The following is a 21,450-nucleotide window of genomic DNA, read 5'->3' as shown; positions in this document are numbered from 1 at the left end:
GATGGATTTGGCTTCTTTGTCACAGATTAAGTTCCCATCCATGTGTAGGGTTATTTTCTGGGTTGTACATTGTATTACTTTGATCTACTTTCCTGTCCCTGTACCAATAACTGTTTGTTTTTTAAAATTATTACTCTGTAGTACAGGTTGAAGTCAGGAATGCTGATCTCCCAGAATTTCTTTTATTGTTGAGAATATTTGCCTTATCCTGTGTTTTTTTGTCATTCTAGATGAATTTGAGAATTGCTCTAACTCTATGAGGAAGTGAGTTGGAATTTTGACGGGGATTGCATTGAATCTATAGACTGCTTTTGGTAAGATGGCCATTTTACTCTCTTTATCCTGCTGATCCAAGAGCATGGGAGATCTTTCCATCTTCTGGGGTCTTCTCCAATTTCTTTCATCGGAGACTTGTCCCTGTTGTACAGATCTTTCACTTGCTTGGTTAGAGTCACGCTGAGGTATTTTATATTATATGTGACTAATGTGAAGGGTGCTGTTTCCCTAATTTTTCTAAGCCCATTATTTTTTTGAGTAGGGGAAGACAGGTGATTTGGTAGAGTGAATTTTCTATCCAGGCACTCTGCTTAAGTTGTTTATCAGCTGGAGGAGTTCTGGTACAATTTTTTCTGGTCACATGTTTATACTACCATTTCATCCACCAATAGTGATATCTTAACTTCCTCCTTCCCAATGTGTATCCCTTTGATCTCTTTTTGTTCTCCTATTGCTCTGTCTATAAACTCTCGTAATATATTGTATAGATAGGGGCAGAGTGGGCAGGCTTGCCTTGTTCCTGATTTTAGTGGGATTGCTTCAAGTTTCTCTACATTTTGTTTGGTATTGGCTGTTTGTTGTATATGGTTATATATTTATGTAAGTATGAATGTGTATGACCAAATACATATATATATATATATATATATATATATATATATATATATATACATGTGTGTGTGTGTGTGTGTGTGTGTGTGTGTGTGTGTGTGTGCATGGACATTCATTCAGGTTATATGTCCTCTGCCCTTGTAACACTGAATTACATTAATCAGGGTTGTTCTAGCTCTCAGTATTATAAAGGGGAAAAGTTTGTGGAAATGGTGTACTTTTAAACTACCCCCATAGTTAAGCAGGTTTACATGGCCAAAACATTTAAATTCTGATGCTTAATGAAATTGAGCACCCTCACTTTGTTATTTTCTTTCTCCCTTATAAGTGTGGCTATGTTGGACCACCATATACATCTGTGTACATAGGTGCGTGTGGAGGCTTGCCCTGAGGTTGACGGAAATTATCCTCTCATTACTCTCCCTTGCTCAATGAAAGAGAGTCTCTCAATGGCTAAGCTGGCTGCCTGTTCTTCCTAGCATTTATGTAATCATCAGTTGATCACTGAGCCATCAGTAGTGCACATATTTATTTTTGATAGTCACAGTCAAGAGTTTGTTTTGCCCCTTTTCTGCATGGAATTCTTTCTTGGTTTATTACTCTTTTGATATATTTTAAGTTGTACTCATACCTTTTTGGCCAGGTTGGTTATAGGGTTATTCCACAAATCCTGCCCTTTTCTTTGAACTGGCATTTAGTTGATGAGCAAAGATTGGATTTTAAAGTTCTGCTCAGACCGTAGAGTAGGTATAGTTTGTTTCAGCCAGAATACATAAAATAACTGAAATAATGTGCAAAAATGAACAGCTCTCACGGAAACATTAAAATTTAGATGAAAATTTAGTTAGGATAGTTAGTTGTATTTTTATGTATAATCTTTTGTGTTCTTCTCTTGTCCAGCCAAGATGCACACTTATCTGGCAGTTCTGGAGACCATGAAAACCTGATTTTTAAAGAGCGTCCACACAACTTCTCAAAAATCATGATGTGTCTGACAAAGTGGAAGCTTCTCGTAAAGTAACAGAGCTTGAGAATGAACTGAACACTAAGTGAGAAGAGAGAGGTCACCTGTACTCAAGCAGGTCTGACCTTGGCAGTCGATTTGTGGGGTGGGCCTGAAGAGGAAGGAACAAATGTCCTTCTAAGTGATGTTTAATTTCTTTTTCTGAAATGGTTGCAATTGAGAGATGTTCCACATCCAAGAAATTTTGTCTTACTTTACCAAGAAAAATCCTGCCTAGTTCTTAGTGATCTGACTAAGGTGAAGTTACCCGTTCTTGTTAGCTTTGGCACTCTTGGACCCAGAAGGCAGAATGAAGGGCTTTAAACATGACAGGGTGTTTCCTCTACCCTACCTTTTCCATTGTCATTCCAAGGGCAGTAGGCCTAGATATTATCTTTCTGTTCTTTCTCCAAACTCCATTTTCCTACCAGACAGTGATAGCCGAAAATTTCAGAGCACTACTGTGTCATAATGGACCTTGTCTGCAGGAGACAGGCCTCTCAGCCTAGGGCATTCCTGTGTCATTGGGGACCCTGTATGCAGGAGACAGGTCTCTTGGGGCAGGTGAAATGATGCCTGTACGTTCTTTAATTTACATGAGTGGGCTACAAGTAGTTTTTTTATGTAAGGCGCACAACACATCATTCATCTAAAATGTGAGCCTCCTGATCCAATGTAAATGTTTGAGATTGAATATCTAATTCATAATTTAATTTCCAAAATTCTAGAGAAAGGTTTCAGATTTGATGCTAGGGATTTTATTTTTATCAATTCAAATCACCAGAACACTAATCATTAGTGGAAAGCAAAGGTGACAGTCCTGTTAGAGAGCTAACTAATACTTCAGAGGTTCCAAAGGCTGTAGAGCTCTCACAGCATTACACAGACAACATTCTTGCAGGTTGGAACAAAGACGTCCAAGATAAATGGGAGCTCATGGGTGGCTGTCAAGCACAGCAATCTCAGAAGTTGTAAATTTAGTAAAGAGATTTATAAAAACTGTCAGGAAAGGAAGAAGCGTGTTGCTGTGCCCCCTGTGACTTAAGTGCTATAAGAAAACTTGTGTCAGTTGAGTCTGCATCTCTTTCTCAGCGTAACAGATTTATTTAATTTTAATTCCTGAATTTTGCATCCTCATTCCTCAGTTGAGCTATGGGAGAAAGGCCTCAGTTTGCTTATTTTGTGTGAAAGGTGACTTTATGATTTCAACACATTTTCTTTTTCAGAATCTCTAATATGGTTTTAGAAGAACTTTCTGTTCCATAGAAATCTGTGCATCAGGGAAATAATCACAATTTTAAATAAAACGGAAGCATTTGAAACCCAAAAATTCTTTTTAATAAGAGCTGTACGATCAATTGTTGAAATACAACCATTAGTATTTTTTACGTTTATGAGTTTCCTATTTGAAAGCGTGTCTTTTTTTTTTTTTCCTCTGTAAGAGAATAGAGTGTTCCAGAGAGCTGATGAAGGATTTGCACACTTGTCTTGCCCAGGAAGTGCATTCTCCTTGTGTCTGCAGCACATGGGCAGCCTTTGATAGCATAAAAAGAAGCCTTTGATACCTCCCAAAGAAGAGCAGGTACCTGCTGTCCCTAGTGCATGGGAAGACAGATGCACTCAAGAACCTGCAAGCATCTGAAAACACTGCATGTGTGTTTGTGAGACCTGTAGTGAAGTAGACTTGGCCATCCCTGGACAGTGAGGTCAGATGTGAATAAGTGTTGCAAGATCACATTGAATAGCATACACTACTGTTGGGAAATGTTTTCCTAAGGCCTGGACTCCCCAAACTACGCACAGATAAGCCATTGCCTTAAAGGTCTTCTGGCCATTCACGTTTCAAATGTAAGTGGCCACTCAGTACTGATGGAAGGAAGGTATGTTTTATTATCATGGCACAGGATACACTGATTCGTTCCAGCTGGCTGAAGGGTCAGTGGGATGTTGTGTCCCCTCACCCTCATGACTACTGTGCTTTAGCACGGGGAGCAGGACAGTGTCCAAATCTCAGGGTTTGGGTGAAATGTAAGGATGGAGTTGGGAAGTTGCTGGTCAAAGGATGTAAAGTTCAGATGAACAGGGAATGACTTTGAGTACTGTTACCTGTAGCCTATGACACTCAGCAGTGTCCTATAAATAATGCAAAGGAACTTTAAGAAAGGGGAATTATGTTTGAGGGTTTAAAAAGCTGAGATGGGTATTCAATGCCACAGTAAATTGATTTGTATTTTACAAGCACTGTAAATGCGAAGGATCCTGAAAGGTAGCCTGGAAAACTCCAGTGTATGGGCATAGACTCATGCGCGCGCATGAGTGGCTAATGAACGATACCCGCCCCTCCTCTCTCGGACTTAGCCACGCCCTTCATTAGTTCCTGAGGGGATTTTTCAGAACAGAGGTTATGGCAGTTTCACTATCCAATTCCAGTGAGTATGAGGGGAGCCCATGGAGTTTGAAACCACTCCTTTCTGCTCTCAGGGATGTGGGGAAAATAAGAGAATTTGGGTTGGCTTAGTAGCACTATTTTGTGAGTCTTAGCTTGAGTTCCCTCGGGATGGAGACCAACTGCTTCTTTTCCGAATCTTAGGGAAGTTGACATGTTTTCTCCCAACTGTCCTTATGGCTCCTTCCTCCATCTCCCGCTTGGGGCCTCTGTGGACTCTCATTTGCTGCATCAGCACATGAAGGTTCCCTGACTTGGCACCTCCTTATGCTGAACATCAGCAGACTCCATACTGAGTAGGATTTGTTTGTACAGCTGTTAATACCAATAATTATGTAACCCTACTCGATGCCCTCTTAGAGCACGCCGCAGAAAAATAGATTGAAAAAGTGAAGAAAAATATAAACATCATGTGTGGTAATGGCTCCCAAGCAAAGAATCTGAACCTTACAGCAGCCCCACCTAAGGTTTATGAACAGGAAACCGGGAAGGGGAATGACATTTGAAGTGTAAGTAAAGAAATGTATATAATAAAAAATTAAAAAACAAAAAAAGACAAACAAAGAGGTCTATGCTGTGAATATAATCAGAAAGATGATCTTATCTGCCTCTTTTGTGTGTGTGTGTGTGTGTGTGTGTGTGTGTGTGTGTGTGTGTGTGTTTTACCTTGACTTCCGTAGTCAATGGAGTTCAGATAACTGTAGGAATGCATTTTATGGTTTAGAGGCACTGATAGGATCATTCCTTTACTTATGCTCCCCCTACTAGTTTTCTCACACATATCTCATCAAGATTTAAGCTGTTATGCATCCATAAAACTTAATGCTTACTAAATCATTTTAACTTTCCTATTCTTTTCATCTTCATTAATATTCCTGGTACCTAAATAATACAATCCTGTCAAAGGTGTTTCAAATTTAGCTGGTAGACTGATACGCCTCTTAAAACACATGACTTAGGAAACAAGCTAACCTACATTATGGCTGATTGGTGCATTGCAAAACAGATTAATTCCAAATTAAATATATTAGACTATTTAAAATAGTCCTGCTTTAATATTTGTAATCATATCAAACTTTAAATATGGGATTATAAAGCCTGTGATTTGACTGTACTATACTGCATTCTCCATATAGATTTTTACATGAATTACTGAAAATTTCTTGGCAAAAACTTATTATGTGAGCACCTTTATAACTAATACCACTGGGGCTTTTCCATTTAATGGTTATGTGAACCGTATGTTTAAATACAGGTAAAAGGAGATTTACACTTAGCAGCCAACTAAGTAACCTGGATGTAGTCACTTATATTCACTGAGTAGTTGCTTGTAGAAGGGAGCGCAAACTGCAGATCAGGTATTTCAAGGAGCTCTCTTGGTATAAACTTAGCCCTAGCTAATTTGGCCATAGGGAATTCATGGTCCTTCTGATACTTGATCAGTCCAAGCCAAACTTCCTACACAAAAGTTCAGGATGCAGTTCCTCCTGTCTCTATGTCTTTTTTTTTTTATTAACTTAAGTATTTCTTATTTACATTTCGATTGTTAATCCCTTTACCGGTTTCTGAGCCAACATCCCCCTAACCCCTCCCACTCCCCTTCTCTATGGGTGTTCCCCTCCCCATCCTCCACCATTACCACCCTCCCCCCAACAATCACATTCACTGGGGGGTTCAGTCTTGGCAGGACCAAGGGCTTCCCTTTCCACTGGTGCTCTTACTAGGATATTCATTGCTACCTATGAGGTTGGAGCCCAGGGTCAGTCCATGTATAGTCTTTGGGAAGTGGCGTAGTCCCTGGAAGCTCTGATTGCTTGGCATTGTTGTTCACATGGGGTCTCGAGCCCCTCGAGCTCTTTTAGTCCTTTCTCTGATCTTATCTGCCTCTTAAAATTCAGTTTGTAGCAGGTGTGCTTCCTGACCAAAGAAGTCAGATGAGTGCATGAGCAGCCCCTTCAAGGACAAGGCTTGGATTCCCAGGAGCAGACAAGGAACTCTGTGGGCATACTCCAAGGAAACTGGTGAGAACCACAGCCAGCATTTTGGATCTTTGCAAATTTGCCTAAGTGTACATTGAAAGAAGAAACCTCTATTCTGGCAACTAGTGCTACATTCCTTAGGGAGAGCACAGCTCTGCCTGCTTCAAGCTCAAGCTTAGCTATCGGGAAGCTTCCCCCTGGGACTGGACCTTGGCACCTAACTCAGGACCACTTTACCTCACCTTGAGAGATAGACTTCCATCCACCCCAAGATAGACAAGACTTCCATCCACCCCACGACAGAGCTGGGGTTAGAGCAGCGACTTTCAGGCTCTGGAGCACACCAAGAATGCACACTCCAGTGTTTGCGGGCTGCAGGCAGAACTGAGCAGAGGTTTCTGTTGGCTTCCGTTTGGAGGACTGGGGTCCAAGAGTTGGCTCCAGTTCTCCTCCGTTTGTAGGTAGCTGGTTCCTCTTGGTGCCCTGTGGTCTCTCTCTGCCTCTTCAAGTGTCTGTGACTTTAGGGTCCCTTTCATAAGGACACCAATGTCATTACAAGAGAGCCCACCTTTCAGGTTTCCTTGAATGGATCACGTGGAAGGCATTGTCTTTAAGTGTCACCTACTAAGTGCCAGGGACTTCATCCTTCACCATATTAATTGCTTTACAACTTGTCCAAGTGAAGGTAGTGAAGAGAGACTCATAGGGTCAGAGCATACCTGACAGAACTATCTCACCATGCCCCATTCTAATTGGACCAGACTTTGTAAATGTGTCCCAGGTCTTTCTGGCACTGCTGTCCATCATTGTTCTCACAGTATAGCTCTGTCATTAACGGGGGGAAACTGAACAAAAGGCATCTCCTCAGAAAGGAAGAACAAGGCAGTCGACTTTTAGATGGAATCCTGTTATAAATGGCAGAGACCCTAAGGAATCTGCTAAAGTTGAGCACTCAACAGTGAGTTATACAAGACCAATGAATATAAGCTCTGTCAGCAGAAATAAAGCATTTCTATATCCTAGCAGTAAACAAAACAAAATAGGGGAAAATTTCTATGTTGTACACCAACTTTTATAAAAATCAAAAATATTTTGTAAATAATTTGGCCAAACACACACTAAACTTTTAACTATAGCTTCTATTTTTGTTTGAAATCTAGGAAGTAAGTAAATTTCATCAAAATATTGCAGAATAATTCATAATCAACTGAATACATTTAGAAATCAACAGTATAGAACTCATAGGTTTTCATTACTCAGTATATAACTCACAGGTTTTCAAACTCATACCGTGGGTTTTCTTTACCAATCAGAGTTTAGAAGTGCAGATAATGCTGTCTCCAGGTAGTCACATATACTCTGTGAGAAGATTCAGAGAGTTAATTCTCTAACAGGAGGGTCCACATCCCAATCTGGAGACAGAATTCCCTTCAAGAGGGTCTAAATCACTTGCAGGTATGAGTAGCCCCCTCAGAGGAAGGACTGAATCTCCTGCAGGCGAGAATGACAAAAATGAGAGGATCCATAGGAGGAGGGACTTAATTTCTTCTCTGATGAGACTGGAGCACCAGCAGGAATTTGACTCTGTAGTCTGAGAGATTATTTTCAGTATGATGTTCTGAGTTCCCTGAATCCACAGCTGGAGCACCGAGCCACCATCAGGAACACTGCACCTGGACCAGTTGTCTAAGGGAATTAAATACGAATTTCACTTCTTTGGCTTATAAAATCCCACCATGCTCTAGCTTCCTTCCAACATCCACCTTTCATTGCCCACCATCTCAGCTTCTCCCACAGAGCCTGGCTGCAGGTTAAAGAAAAAAGGGTAGTTGAATTGGAACCAGAAAATGCTGTTCTGTCCCTGAGACTGGCATAGGTAATCTCTGTCCTGTAGACTGATTGACTGATGAGACACGTGTGAGTGTTTGCTTTGCATAGTCTACTGCAGTTGCAAAAGATTAAAAGAACGGTAGCTTTCCTTTGACAGTTGGTCCGCTCCAGTGTGGTGCACATTTGGTGAGTCATCCATTAGTGGAACAGAGATTAATCCTAAATTTTTCATCCTCGTGATCAGACGTATTTAAGGAATAATCCATTAATGATACATCCATCAGTTGGGTCTGGACAACTTTGTTGTACTTTTTAAGCATGATAAATTCATCCATATTAATTTTAATTAATCTATAGATATAGTAGTCACCTCCTACACCCAAAGACTTGGTCTAAATACGTGCAAACTCAGGTGATGAGATATGGTTTCTCAGACACCCCCACAGCATGCCACACTGCAGGGTGGATGCTGCACAGTTCAGATGCAGACGTTTCCTGTTTGGCTGAGTGTTCAGTGTACCCTTCACCTTCTCACAGGCTCTTCTGACACTCTTCTTACACAACCTCCACTGACACTCCAGTTGTTTATTTTCCTTGGATTTTTGTTTTTAAGTGTAGTGCTCTTTTTTCAGGGTCCCAATTCTTGAAGGCATTGTATCCCCTGCATATAAACAGTCTGCCTTGTCTTAAATTGGTACCTGTGTGTGTGTCTGTGTGTGTGTCTGTGTGTGTGTGTGTGTGTGTGTGTGTGTGTGTACAGCCACATATTTCATGATCCTACCCATAGCTGACCCACCCAGAACACATGCAGGAGGTGGGAACATGAAATAAAAATAAAGGAGTAAAATGCTAGGTGCAAGGGAGATAGGAGCAGAGCATCATGAGGAAGAGTCCAGAGTCCAGGGAGGCAGGGTGTGAAAGTACAGCAGCATCTTAAAGGGGCTGCCAGTTCTTAGGGTGTGGGGATCAGGTGCGTTAGGAGCACAGGAAGAAGTTGAATGTGATGAGCTTTCAAGTTTAACTACTGTCTGATCTCTGCAGTGCCATCACTGGAAAAGTGATGTAAGTAGTACCTAGTGCCCTAGTCAAATCACAGACACTTTCACTGTCAGATCCCAGTGTTCTGGGAACCCCTACCCTGGGAAGTCCTCAGGGGTGTAAGGAGCATGCACTGGTTTCCTTTGTGTTGTACTCACCATGAGTGAGGAAATATTTGTCTGCACCTCTTCTGGAAGCAGAGATAGTAAACATGGGTGACACTCCTGATAGCCTATCTGTATAAATTTTTGGCTTCAGTGGTGTTAGCTCTCTGGCTAAAAGATCTAATCTAACAAGTCTTAAGATTTCACAGATGAGGGAATTATGAAAGCAGTTAACTGAAATACATACACTGCTATTCTGAATTTGAAACAGGCTTCAACCTGACACTCTTCTTCCTTACCCTCCCCAGACTTCTTTCTTTTGTCTACATACATTCCTAGTGGCATCTCTGAGGACCCAATTCTGACTTGTGACTGGGCCTGGGTCATGCTCATGGGTTGGGGAAGTAACAGATGACTACACTGGGGCCCCTGTATCCATGTAGCAAATGAAGTTCCACAGCTCATGATTATAACTCTGGATACAGAACCCATTGCAAGAGATCCTCAGCTGAAATCACGGAACTCACGAGGGACTAAAGACCACTGACTTGCAACATGATGTTCATCTTTCTAAACCCCTCAACATTTCACCAAATAACCGGTATTCTAGAGTACCCCAGCACACACTGAGAAGTGTAGAGAGAAAGAATTTCATGTCTATGTTCCTCTGCCCATGAGAAAGAAGTTTCAGGACAGTAAATAGGTTTTGAGGGTAAGTTTCTCTTTTATAAACACCATTCTCTCTCTCTCTCTCTCTCTCTCTCTCTCTCTCTCTCTCTCTCTCTCTCTCTCCAGTTTAAAATTATTTATTTTTATTTCACATGCATTTGTGTTTTACCTGCATGTGCATCTGTGTGTGGCTGTCAGATATCTTAGGAATTTTGCGTGTGGGGGCAATTCCAGTTAAAACAGTCAGAACAAAGAGGAAATGCAGCATCAACAGTAGCAATCAGGTCCCTCTCCTTAGTACCCTGTGGATGTACCTGACCTTGGGGCTACAGTCTTCTTTGTGAATGCATGTCATGCATGCACTGAACTACAGCTGTGACGCTGGTGTCCTATGGCTTCCAGAGGAGCTGCATCTTGCCTTGTCTACAGAATACCTGCATCCAGCCCTGTCTCCAGGCAAGCATGCTGAGGACGAAACATTAGCCACATGTAAACAACATGGGATTTGTAAGTACACAAAGAATATGATTTCCTATGAAATCTGCAGTATAAAAGGAGGGTAGCATGAAGGAGAGAGATGCTATAGACTAGGACTCCAGTTACACAGTGGTTTCCATATGGATTTGTCAGACATGACTAGGAAGGGTGCTGGGAACCTGTGCAGATTTGGACAAACACAAATGCTTTTCTGTAATGGGATCCAAGAGGAAAACAGGATCAGATGAAAGCTCCTTACCCAAGGATGACCTCTCTTCAGTGAGAAGGCCAGAGTTATGTGTGGCTTCCATCTCAAGACCTCGGGTCGAATGTGTGAGTCAGGTGTCCTTGTGCCTGCTGTTCTCCAGTGCTTTTAACAAGAAGGCTTCCTCCTTCAAATTGGCAAGCTTGAGGGTGGCAAGCTCTGTCCCTGCTGTGGTTGGATTATGGTCATCCAACAAGGGTGTACATGAGTATACGTGCACTGTGTGTATTATGTAGTGCCCACAAAACCTGAAGAGGGTAAGATATTCTAGATCTTGAGTTGCACATGACTGTGAGCTGACTTGGAAATGTTGAAAACAAGTGAAGGTCCTCTGAAAGGCAGCCAGTGCTCTGAAATCCTGAGCTTTCTCTCTAGTTCCTGCTCTGTAGGTTTTCTCATGTCCTGTTGATTACTGTCTGCTCCACTAGCCTGTTCCACAGGAATCAGTCTTATGATTGTGTCGCATCACAACACCAAAAATACTTTAATCTCTGACTGGATGCCCTGAATGATTTTTACACGGGATAAAACTCGGCTACATTTGTGTTTGATTATTAACAGTGCCTCTGGAACTAAACTCAGATCATCAGCTATTCCTTTTACCTCTGAACCTTCTCAAAAGCTTACACTATATATTCCGTTCTGTCCTCAGTGTACCATATATTGCTATAATCACCAGTATTGTTAAAGCAAGCCAAAGGAGATTTATAAAATCTTCAGATTTTGAAATTTACATTCACACATAGCTTGTGCTACACATCATTAATCCCCCTTTCAGGAGAGAGAAGGTCTCTTTACTGTCCAAACCACCCTTGTGTACAGGGTGAGTTTTAGGACAGCTTCAGTTTGTGGTAACACTCTGTCTCAAATTAAGCACACAACAGCAACAACCCAACCACACTCACACAGAAACACATTCATGGAACACACACACACACACACACACACACACACACACACACACACACACAGAGCACTTTCCAGTTTCTACCCTTCCCATTCCTCAAGTGAGCATTCAGTGTAACTGTACTTTAATCTCACCTACCTCAGAACTTCCAGTCTGTAGGCTTCTCTTAAACCCTCCGGAATTGGCAACTGACATCAGGCCGGTTTCTGCTTGCTGGTGGGGAAATTGGGTTGTGTTGCTTTGTTAATCTGTACTCCCTTAGCCATCTTCCCCAGGCCCTGAGAAGATTCCATTAACCTCCTTCAGAGTACTTCAGGGTTTTTAAATCATACTCAACAAAGTAAGAAACCATTTGGTTTGATTGCAGCATTTAGGATTGTGTTGAGTAGGTACCAGCAGAATGTACACTGTTTATGAAGTAGGTCTGTGAGTAAGGGCTAGGTGTAATTTTATCTGCTGAGTGAGTGTTTGCTCCATATCGTTATCCATTTTGACTTCTGTCGTATATTTATTCCTATAGACTAAAGGGTTTGAGTTTGTGTTGGCTTCTGTGATTTCAGTATCCAGCACCTCTGGACTTATCCTATAAGTATGACCAGATTAACAGGGCTGTTGATTTTCCATGGAGATGCTTGTTTACATTTTTACTTAATCCACATCTTATGTTCAAGTGGAGGGAGAGCAGCTTGCTGGCTCTGCAGCAACACACATTGACCCAGAGTGAAGGTTCTCTATGTTACTGATTCGAATTCCTGAATCATCATGACATTTTGCATGAGCTATCCTCCACTGTCTCGGGCATTTGAGTACTCCTTTCCCAGTTGGTGACTCTGTTTGGGAAGACTCAGGAGGTGTGCCCTTGCTGGAGAAAGAATGCCAGTGGGGCTGGACTTTGAGGTTTTAGTGCTCTGCACCACTCCCTGTGCACTGTCTGCTTTGTACTTGTGATTCCAGATGTGAGTCCTCTGCTTCCTGCTCCTTCCACTGTGCCCTGTAGTCATGGAACTTAACCTATGGTAACAGGTGGTCTGTGAAATAGGATCACTAATCGCCTACATGTTTTATAGTTTGCTGTGCTCATGGCATTTCTGTCACAGAAATACTAAGGTAACTAATGCAGAAGGGGATGTAATAGAGCGGACTCTTGCTCTGTGATACCTGACCATGCCAGTTTGTCCTTATTATTTGTTTTGGAAAATATGCAAGAATTCAGAACTTTGATCTAGAAGTGGCCCAGTGCTCTAAGAAGAGTTTAATGGGGTATACTGGCAGGAGCTTGGGAGTCAGGAGTGCCAAGACCTATCCAGAATGTGGAAGCCCACGACAAGGGGATTCAGAAGGCAATAATATTTGTAACTGGTCTGGGATAATTGGTATGATGGTTTTACAAAATGTGGCTTCTTTCCAACCACTTCGTAAAAACCTACCTGAGGCTAAATTAAAAAGTAATAAACAAATTTCTTCGATGAAAATTTGAAGAGAGCCCAGTATGGCCTCTGTTATACTGAGGTTATAGGACTTCAATGAAAAAGAGCAAATGGGGCAAATAGAAATGCAAAATGTATAGTTTACAGAGAAAAGGACACTGGGAAGATTAATATTATAGCCAATGCCTAGGCCAGAAGAGAGCCTGCAATTACTTAGGAGATTAGAACCTTAATATAAGGCCATGTCTCCTCAGGTGATGACATCACTCAATTAACCTTGTAATCTGTGGTAGAAAGTGACTTACTTAGTGTTTTCCTGCTATTAACAGACACCATGACCAATGCAAATCTTATAAGAAGAACACTGCTTTGGGTTTGGCTTACAAGTTCAGCAGTTTGGTTCATTATCATCAAGGTGGGAGCATGGCAGCATCTAGGCAGATATGGTACAGAAGGAGCTGGGTGCTCTACATCATCATCTGATAGATGACTTAAGAATGTAGGCTTGAAAGTATCCAGTTTCTAATCTGGGAAGGAGAACAGCAGGCCTGAGTGGAACAGGCCTCATGTGCAGAGGGATGTCCCATCTGTACATGGTTGGGAGAAGCTCAGAGAAGGTTAGTCAAACCTGTCTATCCAGTAGAGGTTAGTTAACTGTGGAAACTATCACTAACAGTAAAGGTAACTTTGAAGTCTGAGGAAGAGAAGGTTTGTTGCCATTGTTTGTGGACCATGCTTCAGAGGTGATGAGACACAGAGAAACTGTGTCTTGGGTTCATGCCAGGAAGCATGCTACCTGAGCACTTCACATCTTAAGTTGTGTATGTTGTCAGGGCCCTTACACAAAGGTGATCTAGTGACAGTGTCTTGCTTTGTTTGTAGCAATCACATGAATTTAAATTCCCTACTTGTTCTTGTTCTTAAAAACTCACTGATTAGTTTTAGCTGAGACTCCTGGGAGACTTTTCTCCCACATGCTGTAAGTTTTAAAGATTTGGTGATTAACATAAATTACTATTCATAGGTGAACACAGGGCCCACATTGACCTCACCTTGCTATCTGGAACTGTTACCCCTGAGCCAAGGGTCTCAAGGGTCTCTGCCTCAGAAAGAAATGTGGTAAAGTGATTTCATAATCTATTCACATTCCTTGTGTCATCCAGAACATCTGCTAGAATGAGAGGATCCTTCTCTGCTCAGGACAATGTAGCTAATGATTCCCCAGGAGGAAAGAAAGGGCCACTACCTGCCTCTGTGGGGCAGTCCCTGGTGTTCACTGTAATGTCACCCAACAGTCCCACCTTGAATCTGCTGTTCCACCTGAGCATGGAGCCTCCCTTTTATTCTGGGAGATAAACAGGAGTCTCCAGCTAGGAACAGTGGTCCAAACATGAGGTTAAGTGAAGGCAGTGAGAATGGTGTATATACATTAAGGGTTTCTGATTGAATGATTCTGAACTTAATGTATTTCCTACTGGAGTCATCTGTAAGTGATATATAAGCTTTGTATTAAAATGTACCTTTAGGTCCAAGATTTCATGGTAGGTCAATGCCCTACTTTCTCTTAAAGATAATTTAAGAACTGCATAAAGAAGAGAAAATACTGATCAGAAAATGTTCCTAGGTGTACATGACTGGTTTACATGTGCATGTCTCTGTGCTCAGCTCCAAGAGCACACAATATGCATTAGAAAGTAGATGATAAGAACTCTCTCTCTCTCTTCTCTCTCTCTCTCTCTCTCTCTCTCTCTCTCTCTCTCTCTCTCTCTCTACCTCACTTTCGATCTCTCACTCTCTCATGGGTGTGTGTGTCTCTGTGTGTGTGTGTGCATGTGTTTATGAATCTGTGTCTGTCTGTCTGTCTGTCTGTCTGTCTCTCTCTCTCTTTCTCTCTCTCAGTGTGTGTGTGTGTGTGTGTGTGTGTGTGTGTGTGTGTGTGACAAACTGAAGGTGAGCTCAAGGTCTGCATGCCCAGTTGGAACAAGGATCCCATGTTGATTGACTCCCACCTTGACAAGTATCTTGTTGTTGGTATGACCAGCATGTGACCATTGGGACAAGATAGAAGTATTTACAAAGCCAACAGTTTTGACCGATTTATGCGAATTAGGGCAGATTTGAGAGTACACTTAAGAGTTTTAAACTTTGTTTGAAAAAACTAAACAGTGTTCTTGGAAGAGTTTCTTTGGAGTAGACCACCAAAGGCCAAATTTTATCTGATTGTTGGTGAGCACCTGTGGGTTTTTGTGTTCCTAATGGAGTATCCCTTAGGTTTGGGTCAGACAATGTATGCCTTATTATTTCCACTGTTTTTAACATCTCAAATGATGTCCCACGTTCTAGGTGCCAATCCACAAATGCCCACTCCTACATCTTCTCCCTCCTCCCTCCATTTTGCCACTATGATGCTGCTCCAAAACTCACCCAACTTTTCGAAACCCACCACTCCAGCCTCCTCCTACGTTCGAGCATCACACCTCCACAGGACCAAGGGCCTTCCATCCGAGTGGCTTCAAATAATGCCATCCTCTGATATATATTGGTTGGTGGTCTATTTTCTGGAAGCTCTGGGTCATCAGCCAGCATATATTGTTCTTCCTCTATTGCAGGACCTCCTCTGTCACAGGACTTCCACTGTTTAAGCACCACCACTACCTCAGGAAGTCCACTGTCTGTGTGTCAACTCCACTGTTACAGGACCATAAGTGTCTCAGCACTTCAACTATCACAGCACTTCTACTGTTCAGGAGCTCAAGAGTCTCAGCATCTCAAGTGTCACAGGACCTCCTTTGTACAAGAACTGGACTGTCCAAGCAACGCTACTATTGCGGGACCTCCACTGTCACAGGACTTCCACTGTAGGAGCACTACAACTGTCTCAGGACACCCACTGTCCTATAACCTCCACTATCCCAGGAATTCCACTGTCGTAGCACCACCCGTAGCAACTAAAGTGTTTCAGGACATCAACTGAAGCAAGATCTCCCATGATTCTGCAACTTCACTGCCACAGGATCTCTACAGTGACAGGAATACCCCTGTATCAGCAATTCCAATTTTGCAGGACCTCCACTGTAGCAGAACCTTCAATTGTGCAGCAGCTCCACTGTAGGTAGATTGACCTCCATGATCTCAGTGCATCGATTTTCAAAGGACCTTCACTGTCACAGAACCGGCGCTATTTCAGTGCCTCCACTGTCGCAGGACCTACCTCTTCACAGGATCTGCACTGTTGCAGCAACTGTAATTTCAATTTTTCAAAGTCATTGCTGGTTATTAGATTTAAGGCTGAATGAAATGTGATGCTACTTTTGACCGCATAAGAATTTGTTCTATAGCTCTTGTGATAAATGCCGTGTGTGCTAGGACCAGTAACCTATGGAAGATTTCATGAGCTCATACCACTCTCCACCTCACTTTGTGGAAGCTGGTGTTTTTAGAGTGTGATAAACTTCAGGTGAATGGATGCATTCAGCTGCACCACGCTCTAGAGTGGGCTACACAGCCGTCATATTGAGTCCTTGCTGGGAAGAGAAGAAATCCAGAGGAGGGAGAAGGCTTGGGTTGGGGGAAGTATCATAAAATACTTAGAAGATATAAGAAGGTAAGAATTATGGGGAACTGGAAAACAGAGCCAGAGGAAGAATGAGCACAGAGCAAACTGGGAAGGACAAAGTACAAAGGCACTTGGGTTTTGCCATCTGCATGTTCTCTGGAAAATCTCCCTTGGCCTCATTTCTGGGAGAAAACTCTTCCTCCACCCCCTGTAAGGTTTCATTCTTGAAGGAAAGCAGCAACACAACTTCATCAGTGAATTTCCCCATTGGAATTGGTTCATCCTTTAATGCCTCTGGGAAATCCCCAGATGGGGAATGTCCTGCTCTCTGCTGAAGGACAGCAGGAAAGTAGGTTGTCCTCTGTTTTCTCGTTGCTACAGCTCTTCTAAGTATGGCTGATTGTTGAGTGAAGACAAAGGATACTTCTGGTGTGTATGTATGCTTTGTTCACTGTGGGTGTTGTCGGAAGTGTCCTGAAAAGAAGGGCATGCCCAATGGTACTTCTGCTTCCTCTTTGACTAGCCTTATGATCATAGGGAGACACTAGGCCATTGGAAGATGAGGAGAACAATGTGTCTATGTTGTGTTCACTTCTATTCCTATTTAGTCCTAGAGGGAAATCAGCAAGGGTAGAGAAGGTGACCGTAACTGGACAAAGCTGCTGATCCTGTGTTGTGAAGCAATTCCTGTGTATAACTTGATGTTACATTAAGCAATAGGATGCCATGTTCTGTTTATACCTTTTTGATGCAATGAATCTATAATATTTTACCTCAAACCTCAATATATTACGTTTCTTCCTCTTTTGGAGAATCTGGCATGAGAGGGATCACTTCTTCATAAGGATTTGTGAACCTCTTCCAGTTTTCATTGACCAGGGGTACATCATCACCTCTGTGACTGTCAGCCCATAGTTTGGATTTACTTTCAGTAATAGGCTAAGCTGTCTCTCCTGACAACTCACAGTGAGCAGGGTACACACCTGCTACAACTTGTCTTCTGAACTGTTGTATGTCAACAGAGTCAAATACAACAGTGAAATATAAGCCTACTCCTAAGATCCATATGTTGGTTTTTTTTTTTTTTTTTGCACCACCATAAAGTTGTCCTAGGAAGAGATCAGGTGCACCAATAGGGTAAGCACCATGCTGCCAGTTCAGCATTTGCCCAGATTTGTCTTGAGTTGAAAGCCAAAGTCGATGCTTTTGACTTTTCTGTTCTTCTTTAACAAAATATAATCTGGTTTCAGGTCACTGTGAACTTATACAGTGCCCATAGCCATAGATAAAGCCTGCTAATATTTGCCTAAATATTTCCTTGGCTCCTTCCTCCTCTCGGTGGAAAGACTTTCAGATGTATTTGTAAAGCTGTAAAATTTCAACCAGTTTCACGATAAGTTATTAGAATTGTCTCAGACTCAATTGGAGAAGCAAGATGATGTTGGGGTGGATGAAAAACTTCATTATATTTGCCATGGTCATGTTTGGCTGGCACCATTGCTTCTTCTTTGCATGCACTTTGATAACCCCTGTAGCAGAACTTCCACTGTCCCAGCACCTGAACTATCCCAAGACCTCCACAGTCAAGGACCAATATTGTGGTAGGGCGTCTGTGGTCAGGCAACTCCTCTGTCTCAGACCCTCCAAATTGCAAGACCTTTACGGGCACTGGAAGTCACTGTCCATAAACTTCCACTGTTCGAATACCTCAACTATAACAAGGACCTCTACTATTGTACAACCCCCTTGTCATAGCACGTCTATTGTTACAAAGTATTCCACTGTCAAAGGACCTCCAGGGTCTCAGCCTCTCCACTGTTACAGGATCTCTACTGTCTTAGGACCACTGCTGTTGGAGGACCTCCTGTCTCTCAGCAACTTCAGTTTGTTGGAGCTCTCCTATCAGAGGACATTTACATTATCTGTACTTCCAGTGTCACAGCTGTTATAAGAACCTCCATTCTCACAGGACCTCCAGTGCGTCAGTACCTCCACTGTCCAAGGACTTTTATATTGTAGGACCTCTACTGTCCTACAGAATGTCCACTGTCGCTAGATTTCCACTGTCACAACACCACAACCATTACAAGAACTGCAATTTTGGCATGACCTCCAGTGTTCCAGCCCCTCCAGTGTCATAGGACCTCCACTATCCCAGGACGTCCACTGTCTCACCAAGGCCAATTTAAAGGACCTCTACTATAACAGGTTATCCACTGTAGCTGGACTTACACTGTTGCAGTACCTCAACTGTTGCAGGACCAACAAGGTTGCAGGACATAGACCCTCTCAGCAGCTAGAATTTGCAGGACCTCTACTGGCACACAAATCCCACAGTTGCTGGAGCTCCACTGTCACTGCAAATGCACTGTCTCATGATATTCACTGTTGCTGGACCAGTAGTGTGGCAGTACCTCCATTTTTGCCAAGCCCCTCCACTGACGCAAGACTTCCACTTTTGTAGCACCTTCACTGTCCAAGCAAACCAACTCCTGCAGGATCTCCATTGTCTCAGGGCATTCACTAATGCCAACTCTCCAATGTTGTAGTACTTTTTAAAAATTCCTCTAAAAAAGTTTACTTTGTTATTTACAAATTACAATTCAGGTGTTGAGAAAATAAATAAGGTCAGTTTCCCCCCTAGATACTAAGTAAATAAAATGTTTTTCTAGACACAATATATGTAAAAGCTTGTGAAAATGTTCATATAAAGCTATTTGTGGTGGCATGTGCATTTAATGCCAGCTCTAAGAATGCAGAAAGAGGCAGATTATGGTTAATTTCCGGTCCCCTCGCCTGTGTAGTGAATTCCAGAACAGCCTCAAATGTATAGTGAGTCCCTGGGCTCCGTTTTGTTCTGATTGCTTGCTCGTGTTTGCATTTTTAGGCTAGTCAAAAATGTATATATAAGATCACCCTATTATACCAAGAGCAGTTATTAAATATAAGAATTATAGATGCATCCTTTGAAGCTCTTCATCTTAGAAAGAATGAGGGAGAGAGAATGAATGAGTTGGCTTGGGTTTCAGTTTCAGATCGTTATGGCTCAGGTAAACCCAGAGCACAGAGTGAAGTTTTTATGAGCTTTATTTTTCTTGGATAATTTATGTATGCACATTTCAAACGTTATCCCCTTCCCATGCTCTCCCAACCCCCTGCCCCTGCTTCTATGTGGATGTCAGCCACCTGAGTCATGCAGAGTTTGACCACATGAGACTCACCCCAGGACCTAAATGCAGTGAGTTCAAGGACTCACATGCTATGCTGCGTGGGCTCCTCCTTATGCCACACCTTGACCCCATTGCACCCTGGGCCTCCATACCATAAGCCAGAGTGCAGATCCCTGGGCACAGTAGGACACACCTAGGCTAGTTTTCACTCCCATGGATGCTCTTGTGGCCTTATCAGAGCACTGTGACCACATCCCACATCTGAACAGCAAGCTAATCAACAGGATGCTCTGGGAGTCCATCAGTTTGCTTCCTCAGAGACCCCATAATAGAGGGGGAAGAAATCCAGGCTTTAGGGAGCTACCACAGCCATGATTGTTCTTTTGTCCCAGCCACTCCACCTTTGGCCAAGTACAGCTCTGCCAGGCCCTGCCATGTTGTCTTCAAAATCTTTGTGTGTCAGTGATACTTGTATGAACTATGCTACACGTTGGCCTAGAGGCTGGGCTTTCCTCTTGCATTTCCAGCAAGACTACAGAGTTCCCGGGGGAGACTCTCATGGCTCTTCATGTTCTGACAGCACAGTCTGCAGATGTCTCTAAGGTATTGGACATCAGACCCCACTGAGGAGTGAGAGGCTTTCAGTGGCTTATAGACCCAGGGCCTGGGCATGATGGCCTTTATTGTGTGTTTGATAGCATGTATGCTCTGCTCCAAGTGTAGACAGACACTCCCCATGCCTGTAGTCTGTGCTTGGAGTGTGGGTACACACTCTCCATGCAAACAGCTGTCTACGCACACACAGATGCCATTTTCATGATTTACACCTGTTATCTTTGATGTTTCTTTTAAAAGACAATCATATAAAGTTACTGTGATTTTGTGCTGGCTTTCTTTACCCAGCCCACAGATGAATATTGGAAGGAGACTCTGGGATCTGCATGGGCTCCTCCTTATGACCACACCTTGACCCCATTGCACACTTTTTCTCAGAAGCATGGCAGAGCATGGCCTGTAATTGTCCTGTCCATTCCCTATGGATTGTGACCAGTCTGCAGTTCTGCACAGCCTGGCATCCAAAGAAACTTGGCATAGTTCCCCACAATGTCTCCACAGGCCCAGAGGAAGGACATAAATAGAATCTTTATGAGACCCAAGTGGCTTCTCAGGGTCAGCCAATGCTCTTGGCTCATTCTTATCTCTGAGGACACAGGGCACAGGTCCTGACCTCCATGCACCTGTATTTGCTGCACACACTAAGGATGACTTGTGCTGTCCTCTGCTGCTTCTGGGAGTCCTGAAAACCACAATCCTTGGGCCAAGGGGACTAGTGAGGGACAAGTGAGCACAAGGCCCCTGCCTGCTCCCTGAAGACCAGAAGCCCCAGCAGGGTTCTCACTGCTGTGTTCCCCAAGATAATGACAAGCACCTGTTACAACAGGCCATGCTCTGTTGGGAAAGGCAGACAGGCACATCCAAGGCTGTTCTGTGGCCATGCTGGGCCTCCCCGCTCTTCAGGGGCATACTCTGCCATGCCACTCAGCATATCCCAATCTGTGTCTGGAGTGCTTTGGTCTCACAGGAATGCTGTGGTGATGGAGACACTGACAAACTAAGTACCAAGACGCTGTCAAGTACCCATCCACACTTGACTCCTGCCAGGAATCAGCAGTATGGGCAACCACGTAAGC

At 42.9% G+C, this 21,450-nt stretch overlaps 1 long non-coding RNA gene across 2 annotated transcripts; it reads left to right on the top strand.

Moving 5' to 3' along the window:
* The first annotated feature begins 1,795 nt into the window (after positions 1 to 1,795).
* LOC134485053 (uncharacterized) lies at positions 1,796 to 20,627 on the top strand. Of its 2 annotated transcripts, XR_010062933.1 has the most exons (3): positions 1,802 to 4,320; positions 6,236 to 6,358; positions 15,643 to 20,627. It is a non-coding gene; the product is annotated as an uncharacterized LOC134485053 (long non-coding RNA). The 2 variants fall into 2 exon arrangements; XR_010062934.1 differs by having other exon boundaries at positions 1,796 to 6,358.
* The last annotated feature ends 823 nt before the right edge of the window (positions 20,628 to 21,450 follow it).

Source organism: Rattus norvegicus, chromosome 1 (assembly GCF_036323735.1).
Source record: "Rattus norvegicus strain BN/NHsdMcwi chromosome 1, GRCr8, whole genome shotgun sequence".
NCBI classification, from domain to species: domain Eukaryota; kingdom Metazoa; phylum Chordata; class Mammalia; order Rodentia; family Muridae; genus Rattus; species Rattus norvegicus.
The sequence above is the reverse complement of the archived record's forward strand: the minus strand, read 5'-3'. Positions and strand labels throughout refer to the sequence as shown.